At 40.4% G+C, this 16214-nt stretch overlaps 1 protein-coding gene across 1 annotated transcript in view; it reads right to left on the bottom strand.

Moving 5' to 3' along the window:
- The window catches only part of XPR1 (xenotropic and polytropic retrovirus receptor 1), a 2667923-nt gene that overhangs the window by 278642 nt on the left and 2373067 nt on the right, over window positions 1-16214 (bottom strand). The gene's annotated exons all lie outside the window — the stretch shown is intronic.

Genomic DNA, 16214 nt, shown 5'->3' with positions numbered 1-16214 from the left:
GATGTTCTTCACTTTCGATATTGTAGTGCCAACAATATCAGACTCAATATTGTCAGCTTACGACAACATGAAGTAGACCCCGATGATGCATAGTTCTGGCGTTAAATAAAGTACAAAAGCGACAGCGAGGGATGTCGTGGTCTGGGCCTAAGCAAGTGACGCAGTAAGAATTAAAGTCTCGCTGTGGTATTTGCTTTCCACAGCCGAGACAATTGTTAACTTTTTCTGACATCGGTTAGAACAAGAAAAAAGGATCCCCAACGGGGTATTTACCTTTAGAAGACTTTAGCTTCAATTCGGAAGACGAAACTCAGGTAGCGGCCAACCGGCACTCATGCGAACTGCTTCTGCTTCGGGCTACTACACTGATGTAATGGCATCGGCTTCCTTATTTTATACTACTGATGACCTAACATCAGTCCTGAAGTGACAGCAACCGACACAGAAATACTAAGCCTCTGGTATTCAGGCCGGCCGAGGGCTACCCTGGCAGGGATAACCCAAATGTGATGACTGCAACAGTGAAACACGAAGAACATCTTACATTCATCTGGCATCTAGTAAAATCTGTCATGTTTTGAGGGGCTGGAGTTGAGAATCTGGGGCCACAGAGGCTGCTGAGAAGGGCAGCCAATACTGGATGTACAGCAGAGGGCTTAGGGGACTCTATCCAGAGGAGCTCATAATACCTCTTTTGAATGTCAGAAACATGGCAGTCCCATTTAAAATATTCCATCATACAAGAAATAGTATTCCTAACGGTGAGTTATTCCATGGGAAAATCTGGGCTAAAAGAATCTTCCTCCTCAGAGTCATAACACAAGGGAGAAGGGATCTAAGAGGAATATGACAAAGATTCTTCCCCAGAATCCGAATCCTCTTCAGATGACTCCTGCTCTCTGAGTCTCTTGAATGGGGTAGATGTCCAAAGGGAAGCAGGCACAAAAACTCCTTGGTGAGGCTTTAAAGCCATCAATACAATAAACAACCCTTTGGTAAAATTCTGACATTCACGCTGGGGATCTTTAGCAGCAGGGGAAACATGCTTGGTTTTTTGCTTTTAAGTGATGCCTGCCCTAAATACCCTAGGAGGATCAGACCCTTGCCTATACCCAAACAAGGTAGTAGGAATCTCCTCCCAAAACATATTTGCTGTATTCTCCTTGGTCCCCCTGAAATAATCAGCCGAGGTTCCAACATCTTGAGCGGACATTTGCAATGCCACCAAGGATGTGTGAGAAGTCAGATCCATGCTGGCCTCCAACAAGATAACAGCAGAACAATCTGACCCAACAACTGGGCAATCCTCTGTGCTTTCACCAGCCTCAAGAGAGAGATATCCAGGGGAGGCGGGACAGCAGCCGAATCAGACCTGAGATTTTTGGCCTTTTTCTTGGCAGGAGGCTGACCTTTGGGAGGGCAAGATTCCACCATAGCACCCTGAGCCAACAACTTAAAATGTTGGTCCTCCAGGTAAACTGACAAGGAAGAGAGATGACTATGAAGGGTCTTAGGAACAAACACCTGGCAGATAGAAAACTGTATATGGTCGTGAGAAGGACCTAAACAGAAGAAACCTGCTCATAATGATCTTTATGGGGAATCTGCCTCCCATACGGACATTTTTCCCTTTCTGGATGATATGTAATCTTACAAAAAATTGAGAGATAAAAATAAGAACAAACCTCAATGGGGCACTTATCTGAAACAAAGCTTGGTAACCAGCACGGAAGGAGCATTCAGACTGACCATCAATGATGGTGTTTAAACTGGCAGCAAAGAATTCTGAGGTATGTATGTTCACATATCAACTTTACACCTTATACCCTGAGCAAGGTGCATACACTTGACGTACGATGTTACAAAATCCTAAGGCTTTGGCACACTAGCTGGACATTGGGCTACCCTTGGCAGGGAATGCCTTTTGTAAAGAATACTGCTATAGTGATATGGAAGAGCATCAAATATTGCACAGGAAAGGACAAAAGGTGGAAGTGTCACTATTTACATTAAAAACAAACACACCTCAAAGGTTGGTCCATCACTATGATGCACTTGAGCTACTCCACATCCAAATTGCTTTAGACAAAGTTCTAAGCCATATTCTTGCAAGCTATAGGTCCCCCATCTATGACCCAGGAAATACACAAAACATACTTAAATATATTGAAGATGCACTCCATTCAACCTAACATCATAATCATGGGTGACTTTGACTACCCCATATACAACCCCTAACATAAATGCCAATAGATTCCTGGACTATGTAGATGCAAACACCTTGGACTAGTTACTTTGCACACCCACTAGGGGCACAAGCATATCTGATATGGTCCTCACAAACATGGCATAATACTGCACCCTCCCTAGTGCAACGTTCTTGCTTGTAAGATCAAACCATAAAGTCTTTTTTGAAGTAAAGGCATAACCAGGGACGCCTGCTAACCCTGGGAATTTTAGGAATTATTCTAGGGCAAACTTCCTACTACTGACACCCTGGCAAAATTTCAAGCCCCACATCAAATCTTGACAATACCACTGTCTATGCAGAATCATTCACAGATACCCTATACAATCATATTAACAGCTGCAGAGAGACCGTTGTTCCTATCCGGTTTAAATACAGGGTCAACTCAAAAACAAGTTGCCTTGGTAGAATCCCAGAATCAATAGGCTATATAACAAAAGGAAGAAATTCATGGCAAAATTAGGAGGTGCAATGCCCAACAAGGTAAAAACATCTGTCATCAACTTAAACAACCAACACATAAAGAAAAATAAAGCCAAATAAGAAGTAAACTTAGCCTCCAAGGACAATCACAAAGCTTTCTTCAGCACCAAATTAATTGTAAATGGTGCCACCTATAAAGAGCCAGAAGATACAGCAAACCTGGTCAACAAATTTACCTGAAATTTTATCCTCCATCCCCTGCCAGATGACCCTAAGAAAATACCCATATCCATAACTTCCCCAACTATCACTAAAGAAAAGGTGCTCTTCAAGGCCAAGAACACTGTATCGATGGATCATGACAATATCCCAGGATGCCTCCTTAACAGCATGAAACATAAGCTATCAGAACCACTAGAAGCACTTACTTGACCACAGCCTCCAAACAGGCTTTGTGCCAAACAAATGAAGGACTTCAATGGTTACCCAGCTGGATAAGGATAAGGTCAGACTATCCATGAACCCTGGGAATGATCACCCATAAGCCTCACTAGTCTATGGAGAAAACAACTATGGATATCCTAAATGCCGACTTAGGTAACCTACAAACAATGGACCCAAATCCATTCAGGTTTGTTTAGGGCAGATCTCACCTACTCAGCCTGATGAACTTCTTCAAGATAGTCATCAAAGCAATGGACAAGAGCAAAATGGTGCATACTTCCTTCCTCAACCTGGCCAAGGCATTTAACATAATACCCCATGTAGGAAATGCAGAAAGCACACTAAACTAGATAGGAAACAATACATCAACAGAAAAGCCAGCTGTCTTACAGAAAGGACTCAGAAAGTAAGACAAGGGGAGTCTTCCTCCACAAAAGGCCAGTTATTAGTGAGGTGCCTCACTGTTCAGTGCTGGGTACACTCCCGTTTGGCATTTACTTCTCTGAGGTCAAGGCTTAATGTCAAGGGCCTCTGGCTGACCAAATCTGCAAATAATTGCAAATGGGTGCAGTCACTGAATCCCCTCCAATACACAAATATCCTCCAAGAAGGCCTGACACACTAATAACTGGCACTGAAATCATGGTTTAAAACTCAGTGTCAAAAAGCACATCATAGCATCTTTCAGAAAGACGACCACCCAAGCAAACTACTGCACTGACAAGACACCCCTAAGAGTAAACTCTGTATTCAGGGATTTGGGAACACAAGTACAGAGTGATTTGAAATACAGAGTGATTTGAAATTTCACTATCACGTATGCTGCAATCATTCTACGTTGCGCAACTTATAAGCAGAGGTACTGCAACCTAGATCCAAACATATCATTCTGTTGCACTGTTCTCTCATAACATCAATTATTGAATACAATGCCCCCTTCGGTATAAACCTGGTCAGGCATATGAAAAAATTCAGCATCCTCATAGACTCTTCACAAAAAAGAATACTAGGTGCAGAAGACAAGTTTTATGCAGACCGCCTCAAAGCCTTGTCCTTATATTTGGTCCACAACAGGCTACTGAGAACTTACCTATGCCTGGCCTACAAAGCACCATCCAATCCAGACCTAATGGACCTGTTGCACATCTGTAATACAAATATCATCAGGATCCTAAACCTTGCCTGTAATATAAATAAGACATGCTGGAGGTATGGTGTATGTCTCAGAGGCTCCCTCTTCTCTGGAGCAAGCTTTCTATCCATGTGAAATAAGAGTTCATTCCTGCACTTATTATGATACCTGTCTGGTGTTAGTTGCAGTCAGAATGGGAAAAGGATGCCTGTCTGACAATGGGCAGAAGCACTATTTTGATGTAGCAATTACGTCTTGCAGTGCAGTTTTTGTGCAGGAAATACAAACATCAGACACAGCTGAATTATGAGCATATGTATTCTTTCAGTACCTAAGTTCATAGGCAACTGGTCTACTCTCTTAAAAGATCACAGCTCCTATTCTGTTTTGATTTTGACTGGCATTTGCTTGCAACACAGCTGGCTTAGTCACGGTATAAAATTTAATACTGGAGGCTTTCTGACTAGCTTCTTAAAAATTTCATAATTCTTTTCCTACTCATAACTCAATTTTTAAGCGAGTATTGGTGAAATATATCTCAGGTACACACTTCGAAAATATTGCATCTTTCTTAGAAACATCCTTAATATCTGTTGTCTTTTTCACCTAGCATTTGCACAATTCCCCTATCATATGTATCAGACTTCATGATCTTTGATGTTGAAATATGACTCATCACTTTAGACCTATAATCTTATTTTCCATTTCCATTTATTTACTTTGAAATTGTGTTTTTCTCCTCACACCTGTTGAAAAAGAGTGAAATAAATTATACAGTATCTATTCAGCACACCTGTTGAAAAAGAGTGAAATAAATTGTACAGTGTCTATTCAGCAGGTGTACCACCCTTCTGCCATTCTCTTCTTGGGTTTAACATAAAAATAACTCAGCTCTATTAATGTGACAACACCTTCCAAAAGTTTAAATATCTTACAGCTGGTTTTAGGCACCAGCCAACCCTGCAGTTGCTGGGGGTCCCTAACCACAGCAAGTTATCTTATTTTGATATTTTGTTACATTTGTCAAGCCAACAAAATACTGTACAACAATCTTGTGTGCTTAATAAATCAGGTGGGTTATAAATACTTTTAGGATGAAGAATCCTAAGGATTGGCACCACTTCTCCTTTAAAATTCAAACTTGTCTCTAGTTATAATAACAGTGTTTTGTCAAGTAGTAGACTTTATATCTTCAATAAATTTTTTAACACTGACACAGTGCCCTTGAATTAGGTATATCTTGCCTATGGGCATTCTTTCCACTAATAGGGACCAATACCAATCAAATTTTAGTGTCTCATTTATATTACAGGCATCTGTGATGCCAGAAGTTAAAGAGGTCCCCCTAATCATGCGTGACTCAGTAGGGCCCCTGCAGAAGCTGCTGCTGGGTTGGGGGAAAATGAGAAAAAAAAAATCACTCACTCTCCAAACAAGCTCTTTATCTGAAACAGGTGTGTGATATGACCCTGACAGCATCAAGCCGATAATCACTGAATGAACATGAACAATATAACTGCTAAGAGGCTGTCCTCTCAGGCTAACCAATCTCACGGTTTACCTTGGATTTTAAGAACTGATTCTCCCAATTTTGGGGAATTGTTTTATAAATACTGGCAGAAAACCAGATACTGTAACTCTCAAATTCTTTTCTCAATAATTTTGGCCAAAGCCAAAAATAATGGCAGAATAAAGGCTCACAATCGGGAACACTTTTTAAATATTATTCTAATTCACTTAAAACGTTAACAGAATAACACGATTTTCATTAACATATATTTGTTTGGACAATAAGAAACATGAAACTGTAATGTCCAGCATTACTTACTGTCTATAATCCTTAATGATTTACCAGCAAATCAAACATTTTAAAAGGGAGAGGGCAAAAATATGAGGCAAAATTAGAGGCATTCTGTGAAATCAGGGACAGTGACAGGCATGCATTACTCCTTAATGAGGCAAATAAAAGTGACTTAACCCTGCTGATACTTGACGATTTTAAACAGTGACTGATCTGATCTGGCAGCACTAGTGTCACAGTATATTATGAAATCAGAGTAAAATTACTATTGTTATGGCTTATGCTTGAGTGTGTTGGACAGCTGCAACTTAAGAGGAACAAGTTGGCCATAATTTCTTTCACTTACCGTCACAAACACAGACCTTACGTATGTTAAGTGGATACCTATGGTGGTTTGGCAGGAAGATGACGTGCATGAAATCAAATGCTCATTGTCACAGTGAGTAGCACTTTCATTTCACACTGCTTTGCTCTGATTCAGTTCTTGGCTGTGGCTTTTTCCATCCAGAGTAGAGTGTGTGTGTGTGTGTGTGTGTGTGTGTGTGTGTGTGTGTCTGCGTGCGTGTGTCTTTCTGTCTACATGTTCTGACTTTCTCCAGCACCTCAAAACCATTTGTCTGGTGAATTCAAATTCCTCCAATTTCCCCGAAGGTGAACATGCAGTTTGAGAGTACATGTAGAAAATATCACTGATTTTTATCTGTGCACACACATATTAATGCTTGACGCATACATAACTCTTCTGGGTGGCAGTAAAAAAATGCAGTTAACAAGTAATTCCATTTCAAAAGTAAGGCATAAAATACATCACAGAACATACAGACACGTAGAGCTTCTAGGAGACTGGTGACCCCCACACTCCAGACTGTATAAACAGATTTTGTCATGGACTTAGTAGTGGCCTGTGCCTATTTTAAAATCAACCCTGCATAGAAGTGTTCACAGAAGACTGCTGTAGCTTGTGTGTGTGTGTGTATGGGAGGAGGTAGGGGGGGCTAGGGTGGCATAGTTATTAATTATTTAATTTTCATCAGAATCAAACCTCAAAGGCGTGCACAGGAAATCAATATTGCTTTTGTTGGGCTGGAAGCAGTATGGTCATGGTTTCTTTTATGTTTTTCACAGACCTCAGAGGTGTGCAAAGAAGGTTTCTATAGCTTTTGAAGGTGCAGTGTACTGTCTAAGAACAATTCATTTTTATTAGATTTTTGTGATTTTTTTCACTTTCCTCATAATCATATATCAGGCATGCATACAACTGTCTGCCTCTGGGAGGTAGGGGTGTGGACTGAAGGGGTATGCTACGCATATATATAAAATATCAATCAATTGAAAAAGATGACTGCGGCCATTTGAACCTCTGCTTTCATCCCAGTCTAACACTGGGGGGATGCACACGTAGTGGCTGTCTTTTTTTTTGGGGGGGGGGGGGGTATTTCCAGACAGAATTTATGCATCCTCTCAAACAATAGTCTTGTTAGTTTACTGTGAACTATTATTTTGTCCACTTTAAACTTTAAGCCTTGGGCACAACTTAAAAAATAAGATTGAAAAACATTTTTACTCATGATTTTTGTTCAGGCCTTCACTAGATCAAAAGTTTGAGAAAATGCTGTAAAATACACCACAAAGCATATATATACTCTATGGCTTAATTGGGTTATTTCTTATGTGGACATTAATGTGCAGTCTTTGTGAGGTAAGGTGTGCTGAAAGGATGCAAGGAAAACCTAAACTTGAACAGCAACACTAATATCTAGCCATAATCATGACTTTTGCCATCACTGGATGAAAAGATTGTTAAGAAAAAACAACAAAAAATTAGAGCATCTAAAAAGCCAAAAGTTAAAGAATAAGGCAAAATATGCAAAAAGGAATAAGAAAAGTAATGTGCATGGTCTGAGGAGCCCAGGAAGGTAGAAAAAAGAAGGGAGTACTGGAGCAGGTATCTGGGGGTGAAACATTAGGCAGTGGGGGGGGGGGGGGGGTGTGCCTTCACTTTGGCCATCTTTTCACCTAAAGTCAGCCCTGAACATAGGCTTGTTGTAATGTAACTTCATTGTGACTAAATGCCAGTCACTGTCGATGTTAAACACCACCATGGGTATCCTCCTGAAAAGAGGTTAGTAGCCTAGTGGGACTAACCTGGTCAACAAAGGATAAATAAAATGCCTTTTTGTGAGATGGGCCAATATAGGATGTTTCACTGTCATGTTGCAATGTAAGAAAACTGTAGCTACATTTCAGTTTTTGAGTACTCCTAAAACTCTACAACATGAACTAAAAAGTTATTCAGGAGGGGTGACAGTGACAGAGTTATACTTACATGGGAAGTGTCCAGGAGGCCTCCAAACTTACACTTGCTGGAGGCCCCCAAGATGCTAACACTGGTCCTGACTACCTGTCCAACAGCTGCAAAGAAAAATCTCTATAAACACTAAACAGTGAAGTATAAGGAATCTGCATCTTCCAAATGGTGTATTAAATGTACATAAATTGGAACTTTCTTCATCTATCTTTACCTGCCAGAAACCCTGGTTTGCATCTCACACTGAAAAGAACTTCATATTTGGCATATCAGGAGATAATTTTAGCTGTAAGCAATGGATAATACTGTCTTTTAATTACTTCATTTAGCTCTCGTGGACCAAAACAAATATAAATTGGACAGCCAGTAGACAGCAAATACTGGACGTATGAAGGGAAAGAGAGGTAATTGGGAAAATATTTTTGGGAATATAATGAGTTGGCAGATTTTAAAAACTCCTGACACAGTACTTTCTCAGAAATCTTGAGAAAGCAATTTGTTGTAACTAAGAAATGATTACACAACTATACGATGAAATCCACAACTTATACGACCAAAATAATACCAACTTGCACAGAAAACTGCTAGAAGCCATAACTCTTTGAGAACTCTGAATTTATTTAAAACGCTAAGTAAACACGTTTTTCGTCTGGCCCGAATGGCTAGACTTCTTCAGAACAAAAACTAAACATTGTCAGTTAAAATTCAAACCCTCATATACATAAATTCCCCGCCAAATGTTTTAGTGACACTGCTTCTTCTTAAAGATATATACGGTTAAAAACAATGAAATATTAGCCATAGAAAAAATTGCTTTTGTTACAAAAATGTGTATATATGAATCTATAGACTGCAACAACCCTCTTCATTTCATTAAAATGAAATGATCATACCAACCTATTTATTATACTGCCCCAGTATTATAATAATAAGGTTGCAGTATATACAAAACTTAACATCATGTTCTAAATGAAATCCCAAATATATATTTTTTTCTATAGTGAAACTCATACAAACCAGAGCATTTAAACTACGCTCCATACCATGTATAAACCCATTCATTCATACTACATGACTACGCTAAATTCCATATATCTATATACTAAATTGGCTCAAAAATAACGTAAACAAATTAAAAACATGAAAACAATACACACATAATCCACCTAAGCCAAAAAAAAATATGCTTTAATACCTTATCAAAAATCTTTGAATTATTGCTTATTTGAATAACGAGAAACATGATGTTAAATCATCTATCCAAACTTTTGAGCTTTAAAAGACACATCAGTGAACACTTGTCATTTAAACCTGGATTTGTGTACGCATTGAGCTTGATTTGCCACAATAACTCCATTTTCTCACGTAACAGACCAAAAGGACCCCCCTCACATCTTGTCTGACTTGGTCGACTACTCTGAAATGGAATCTGTGGTTAGGAAAAGCCAGGATGTGTCTGGCAAGGGCATTTTCTTCTTTTTGTAAATTAATACTTCTCTGATGCTCATAAACCCTGTCTCTTAATCTACGCTCCGTCTTCCCTATGTAAAAGGATGGGCAACATTGGCAGATAGCTAAATATACAACTCCTTTTGAGTTGCAAATAAATTTGCCTTTAGTATACAACCTTAACCCATTGATCTCAATGCTGACCCCTAGTGCCATTAAGCAGCATCACTAAAACATTTGGTGGGGAATTTATATATATGAGGGTTTGAATTTTAACTGACAATGTTTAGTTTTTGTTCTGAAGAAGTCTAGCCATTCGGGCCAGACAAAAAACGTGTTTACTTAGCGTTTTAAATAAATTCAGCATTCTCAAAGAGTTACGGCTTCTAGCGGTTTTCTGTGCAAGTATACTATGAAATCATTAGATCTGCCAGATTGAAGAAACTCCAGCTCTATTCAGTCGCATACCGTCTGCTCAGAGGTGACATGTGCCTGACATACAAGGCCATGTCCAACCCGGAATTAATGGACATGCTCCACCTCAAAAAATCCAAATCCACCAAAACCACTAGAGCAAGCGACTTAAACCTTAGCACGGATATAAATAGGACGTGCTGGAGGGATAGATTTATCACTCAGAGACTCCCTATGCTGTGGAATAAAATCCCGGTCCATGTGAGGCAGAGCACCTCGCTGACTCTGTTCAAGAGAAATCTAGACCTGTGGATGGGAGATCGTAGGTTTACCCCGGGAATCATCTCTGTGTCACTGCTGGACAGAGGCACAACAAACTAATGGGCACAGTATTTTTTCATATAAGGGGTGGCGTAAGCCACAAAAATTTGGGCTAGGCTTATAAATGCCTTAGGGCAGATAGCCTAGTATAAACCTATGAACCTATCACTTCTGCAGTAGCGTAAGCTACATAATATGAATACCAAAGCTTAGGCAGCAAGGGAGGAGGAAGATGAACCAGAGTCTTGGAATTCCTGTAGAATGGTCCTTGTAAAGACTGCTCTGGACCTAGAGAATTAATCCAGCTTGTAGTGCTTGGTAAAGGTTTGTATAGATGACCAAGTTGCTGCCCCTAGTGTGTTTTTACAGTCAACTGCTTTCCAAAAAGCCACAAAGGTAGAAACAGCCCTGGTAGAGTGGGCCCAGACTTTCCCTGGGAAGTGTCTTGTTATGGTGAGAGTAGCAAAAGGCAACAGCATGGGACAACCGTTTGAAAACAGCTTGCTTAGACACCGGTTGCCCCTTCTCACCTTCATAAGAAACAAACAGTTGATCCGAAGTCACAAAGGTTTTTGTGTGGTCAATGTAGCATGAGTTGATCACTGACATCCAGAGTGTGCAAAACTCTTTCTCCCTGATATTTACGCTCTGGAAAGGAAACAGGAATATGAATAGCTTGTCTTACTGTAAACTCTGAAATAACCATAGACATAAAGTAAACCCTTGTGAAAAATCCGATAGGAATGACTCACTATAACAGCTTGCAACTCAAATACTCTTCTTGCAGAAATCAAAACAATGAATAACACAGTTTTACAAGATGAGAAATTCAAATCAGTCTCATGAGTAGGCTCAAAAAGAAACAGTGTTAGTTTTCCTAACAGAAAGTTAAGATCCCTTGAAGGAACAACCTGTTTTCTAGACTGGCATTTATGTAACACCCCCTTCAAAAAAACTGTTTTACTAGAGGCAATGAAGAGAGGGGGAGAATCTAAGAGCAGACAAGCAGATACAGACAAAAGATTAATCTTAATGTAAGAGTAACAGAGGCCAGGGAATAGTAACTCATAAATTCTAAAGAACCACAGAAGTCTGAGTCTGAAATGGATCCTGGTTCTTAGACTGGCATACCTGATGAATGATTTTCTAGCAGCAGTATCTTTGCTTCCTTTAATGCCCAATGTACATCCTTGGAGAAATGGTGCCTAAAATAAATTACAATTCTATTATACAGGCAATTAACTTGAGAGATGAAGGTTGGGATGTATCAAACACTCCTTGTCCATATGAGTAAAGTCCAGTCTATTAAAGAGTTTGTGGTAACTGCCCTTGGCCATTTTCAAAAGAAATAAGAACCACTGTAGCCTGGGCCAAAGGGGGGTCACCACAATTAGTTTTGAAGAGTCCTTCTGGATCATAAGAAGTTCACAGGTGTATATTAGGCTAACAACCACTGGGACTTTTTAAGCCTAGCCATGCATCCCAAATCTTTGACAAGTTCTGGCACCCTTGACAAGTGCAAATAGAGCCTTGGGAGAGGAAACATTTACAAGCAGCAGCCCTGGAGATGCACCATTAGCAGGATGCCTGTGTCCATTAGAGACATAAGAGTCAAACCAGGGATGAATTTCCTGTTCCCCATTCAATTGTCCAAGTTGCACTTGATTTGGATTAGGCAGGAACTCTGCTTCATACAGATGAAGAGCCTGTTCCAGATAAAGGGTAGTCTCTGGGATACATACCTGTCTCATCAGCAGGTCTTACTTAAATCACAGGCAAGGTTTAAGTCTTTAGAACAGGTAATTATGGTGCTGTTTGTGTTGCAGATATGCTGGACGTCGATCAGGGTGGGGTCCAACAATGCTTTGTATGCCAGGCATGGATCTTCTAACAGCCTGTAGAAGACAGAATACAGGGATAGGGCTTTAAGGCAGCTTGTATATGATGTATTAGTTACACCCTGTATTCTTCTAGTGAAGAACCTCTAAAGACATTCAAATTGTTGGATGTGCCTGGTTAAGTACATACAAAAGGGAGCATTTTTCTCAATGGCAGAGATGACGAATGCAGAAAGCAGTGGGACAATGACCTCTTTGAACCAAGATGCCATACCTTTCTTTACAAGTTGCACAGTACAGGATGATTTCCTCGCTACTTTATACACATGATGGTCAAAAACTAGAATACTGTCTATATGTGCCCCCAAGTCCCTGACTACTGGGTTGACTCTTATGGTGTGTTGTTAATACTCCTGAAGGATACTTTTATGCATTTCTTGACATTTACTTTTAGTCCACAGCTTTGACAAAAGTTATTTGTCTGTGTCAGTCCTTCATGGAAAACATTAGTTTCAGTGAGGGATTCCACGATTGCTCTTAACTTGCAATCATCTGCAAATATGGTCAGCCAGAGGTCCCTGACATTGGCCTTGACTTCAGAGAAGTAAATGTCAAAAAAAGGAGCTATCCCAGGGCCAATCCCCGGTAGACTCCACTTGTGACTGGCCTCTTTGTAGAGGTGGACTCCCCAATTTTAACTTCCTGGGTCCTGTCTGTGAGCCAGCTGGCTATCCATTGGGTGAAATACAGTGTTATACCTAACCTGTTGTCATAGGTTCATATATTCATAGGCGATTACTAGTCTAATGGTACAGCAGCCTTCACAAACTTAGCAGATAATACCCACAATATGGCAATATCATGTCTTAATTCTCCAGATATGGGATGGGGTAGTATCAGGGTAGTGGGTCTTTGGGTGCTGAAGCCCAGTTTACAGACTACCACTGTCCATGAGGGAAACATGCAGTACCGCAGGAGTGAATTTATGGTTCCCCATTCATTTATCCAAATTCTATTTGAAGAGAGTGAGGGACGGGGCTTTGTTTTACAAAGATGGGAAATTTATTCCATAGACGAGGTAGCCGTTGGCATACAAATCTGTTGCTCCAGCAAGTTCTGTTAGAGTCACAAATAAGGTTCAGGTCCATGGAATGTGTATCAGTCGGACAATTTTTCTTGCAAATAAGTAATTTTCATAAGGGCAGGATCAGAGAATGCCTTGTAGGTCAGGCATAAGTCCACTCTCAATAAACAATATGAGACGAAGTACAGGGATAGGGCCTTTACTCGGTCTGCATAAGACTTGTGTCATATGCTTTGTATATTTTTTTTAGTGAGAAATCTCTGGGGCTGCTCCAATTGGTTTAAGTGCCTGGTTAGGTACATGCAGAAGGGAGCATTGCACTCAATTGTGGGCCTGATGAGGGCTGAGTACAATGACACTATGACTTCCTTTGATATTGATGCCATGCTTTACTTATAGGTTGAGCCACACAGAAGGATTTCCTCACTTCCTGTAGCTACCTGGTGGTCAAAGCTTAATTTAATATCTATTTATGCTCCTAGGTCCCTCACCACTGGGTCTACTTTTAGGGGTGTGCTATCAATATAATTTGCAGGGATATCTGATTTACAGAAAGGTATGATTATACATTTTTTAGCATTTAGTCTCAGACCATTGGTTTGGCACCAACTGTTTGTCATTTTTAGGCCTATCTGTAGGATGTCAAGATCATTTGGGAATTCAATGATTGCTCCCAGCTTACAGTACTCAATGAACTTGGTGAGCCAGTGTCTCCCAACAATGGCCTTCACTTCAGAGAAGTATATACCAACATTGAGCCCTGTGGGAACATCCAGTAACAGGTTTCTTACCGGAAGTGGATTCACCTTTCTGGACAACATGTGTTTTCTCAGTGAGCCAGTTGGCTATCTATCTGACGATGTAGGGGTTTCTGCCTAACTCAGTAAGTTTATCTATGATCCCTGAATGGGGGATTGTGTCAAAAGCTTTGGCCAGATCTAGATAAGAGGTGTGTACCATTTTACCCTCATCCACAGCCCTGGTGACTTTCTCGAAGAAGTCCCCCAGACACAGCAGGCAAGATATCCCTTTGACAAAGCTAAATGGGGTTGGTCCAGTGTTTGGAGAGTTCCTTTGTCATTACTGATCAGGTCCATAATAATTCTCTCCATGGCCTTGTAAATAAGACTGGTCGAGCTTATGGGTCTGTAGTTCCCTGGTCAGTTGATGGGCCCCCCTTGTGCAGAGGAACAACTGTAGCAGTCCTCAATTCCTCTGGAATTAAGTCCATCTGGAGGCTGTGGTTAAAGAGCCTTTCTAGTGGCCCTGATAGATTCTGTTTTAATCTATTTAAGAAGCATCCTGTAATGTTGTTGGGAACAATGGAGTCTGTGTTTTTGGCTTTAGTGAACACTGTAAGGACCTGTTCCCTCATAATGACAAGTAGGGGGATGGTTGTGGGTAATTCTTTGGGTGTGGTAGAAGGTGATGTGGGGGCAGAGAAGTTTGAACTGAACTTGTTGGCCAGCAGATTTGCTATAGTTTCAGGCTGGGTTTATGTGCTACCATTCATGATTAATTCAGTACATTACTGACCATTTCCCTGAGATTATGAACATGATTTTAAGCCTTATGGTTACCTTTCACCTGGGATGATATCTTTGCCTCATAGTTGCTTTGGCAGATTTGACCAGCTCTCTAATTTGTTTGTTTAGACTGGTGAGTGTCTTTTTGCACTGTTTTGCCTATTTCTTCTTGACTCTGGAAAGGATTTTTTTCCTTTTGTTGTATAATTTATGCTAGGGGTCCACCAGGGTGCTTTATTTTTGCCAGTAATCATAAGTTTGACATAAACAAGTAATACCTCCTCTATGCAGCTACGAATGCAGTTGTACAGTGCTTTTGTGTACAGCTCAGAGTAAGACTCCGTATCACCGAGGTTCAGAGAGGCTTAGAAGTTTTAAGAACTGTCACTTAGCTTGAGGTAATTGGCTTTAGCAAAATTCTCAACAAGTCTGGAGTTTGACAGGGGTTCTAGGTTAATTTTTATACTAAAGGAGATCATTTTATGGTCAAATCTTACCAGGGACAAGTTAATGCATAGGAAGTAGCAGCATCCCCCCATGTTCATGACTACTAGGTATAAAATATTTGTACCACTAGTTGGGAAGCTAACTACTTGTTCCAGGGTGTTTGTGCTGACGAAGTCCAAATACTCTGAGCAAGTGCATTCTGGGTTGTATACGTTTCCCAGTTTATGGAGGAGTAGTTGAAGTCACCCACAAGTCTGGCATTAGGTTGAATGTTAAGAGATTCCAGTAGATTTATGTAGGAGATGGTGCTTTCCAGACTCATGTTATGGGATCTGTAGCCAGCAAAGATATGACAGAGGGCTGCACCTATGGTTAGTTGGGTATGCAGCAGCTCAAATGAGTCATGGTGTTGGACCAGTCTAGCAGTGTACTGTTCCTTTATAAACAGACACCTCCTCTTTTTGTTTTATCCTGAGCGGAGGTGGATCAAAATGTATGAAAGGCATTGTAGCCTTTCATAGCCGTGTTGCTTTCCATGGTTCTGAACCATGTTTCTGTGATTGCACATATGTCTCCATTCCCCAGGGTGAGGAGTGCTTCCATGGAGTGCAGTTTTTTTATTTAAACGCCTAGCATTGAGCAGCAGTACCTTTATGTAGTCGTGAGTGATTTTTGTTATGTTGGAGGGTTTAACAACTTGGCACAGCATAAAAAAGATACAATGAGGATAGATAAAGCTTTTGCCAGTGTCTGGAAGCCAAGTGGTGACAAGTGCAAAC

This window comes from Protopterus annectens, chromosome 10.part0 (assembly GCF_019279795.1).
Source record: "Protopterus annectens isolate FY-2018-M chromosome 10.part0, PAN1.0, whole genome shotgun sequence".
Classification (NCBI taxonomy): Eukaryota; Metazoa; Chordata; order Ceratodontiformes; family Protopteridae; genus Protopterus; species Protopterus annectens.
Note: the sequence above shows the minus strand (reverse complement) of the source record. Positions and strands in the feature narration are given on the sequence as shown.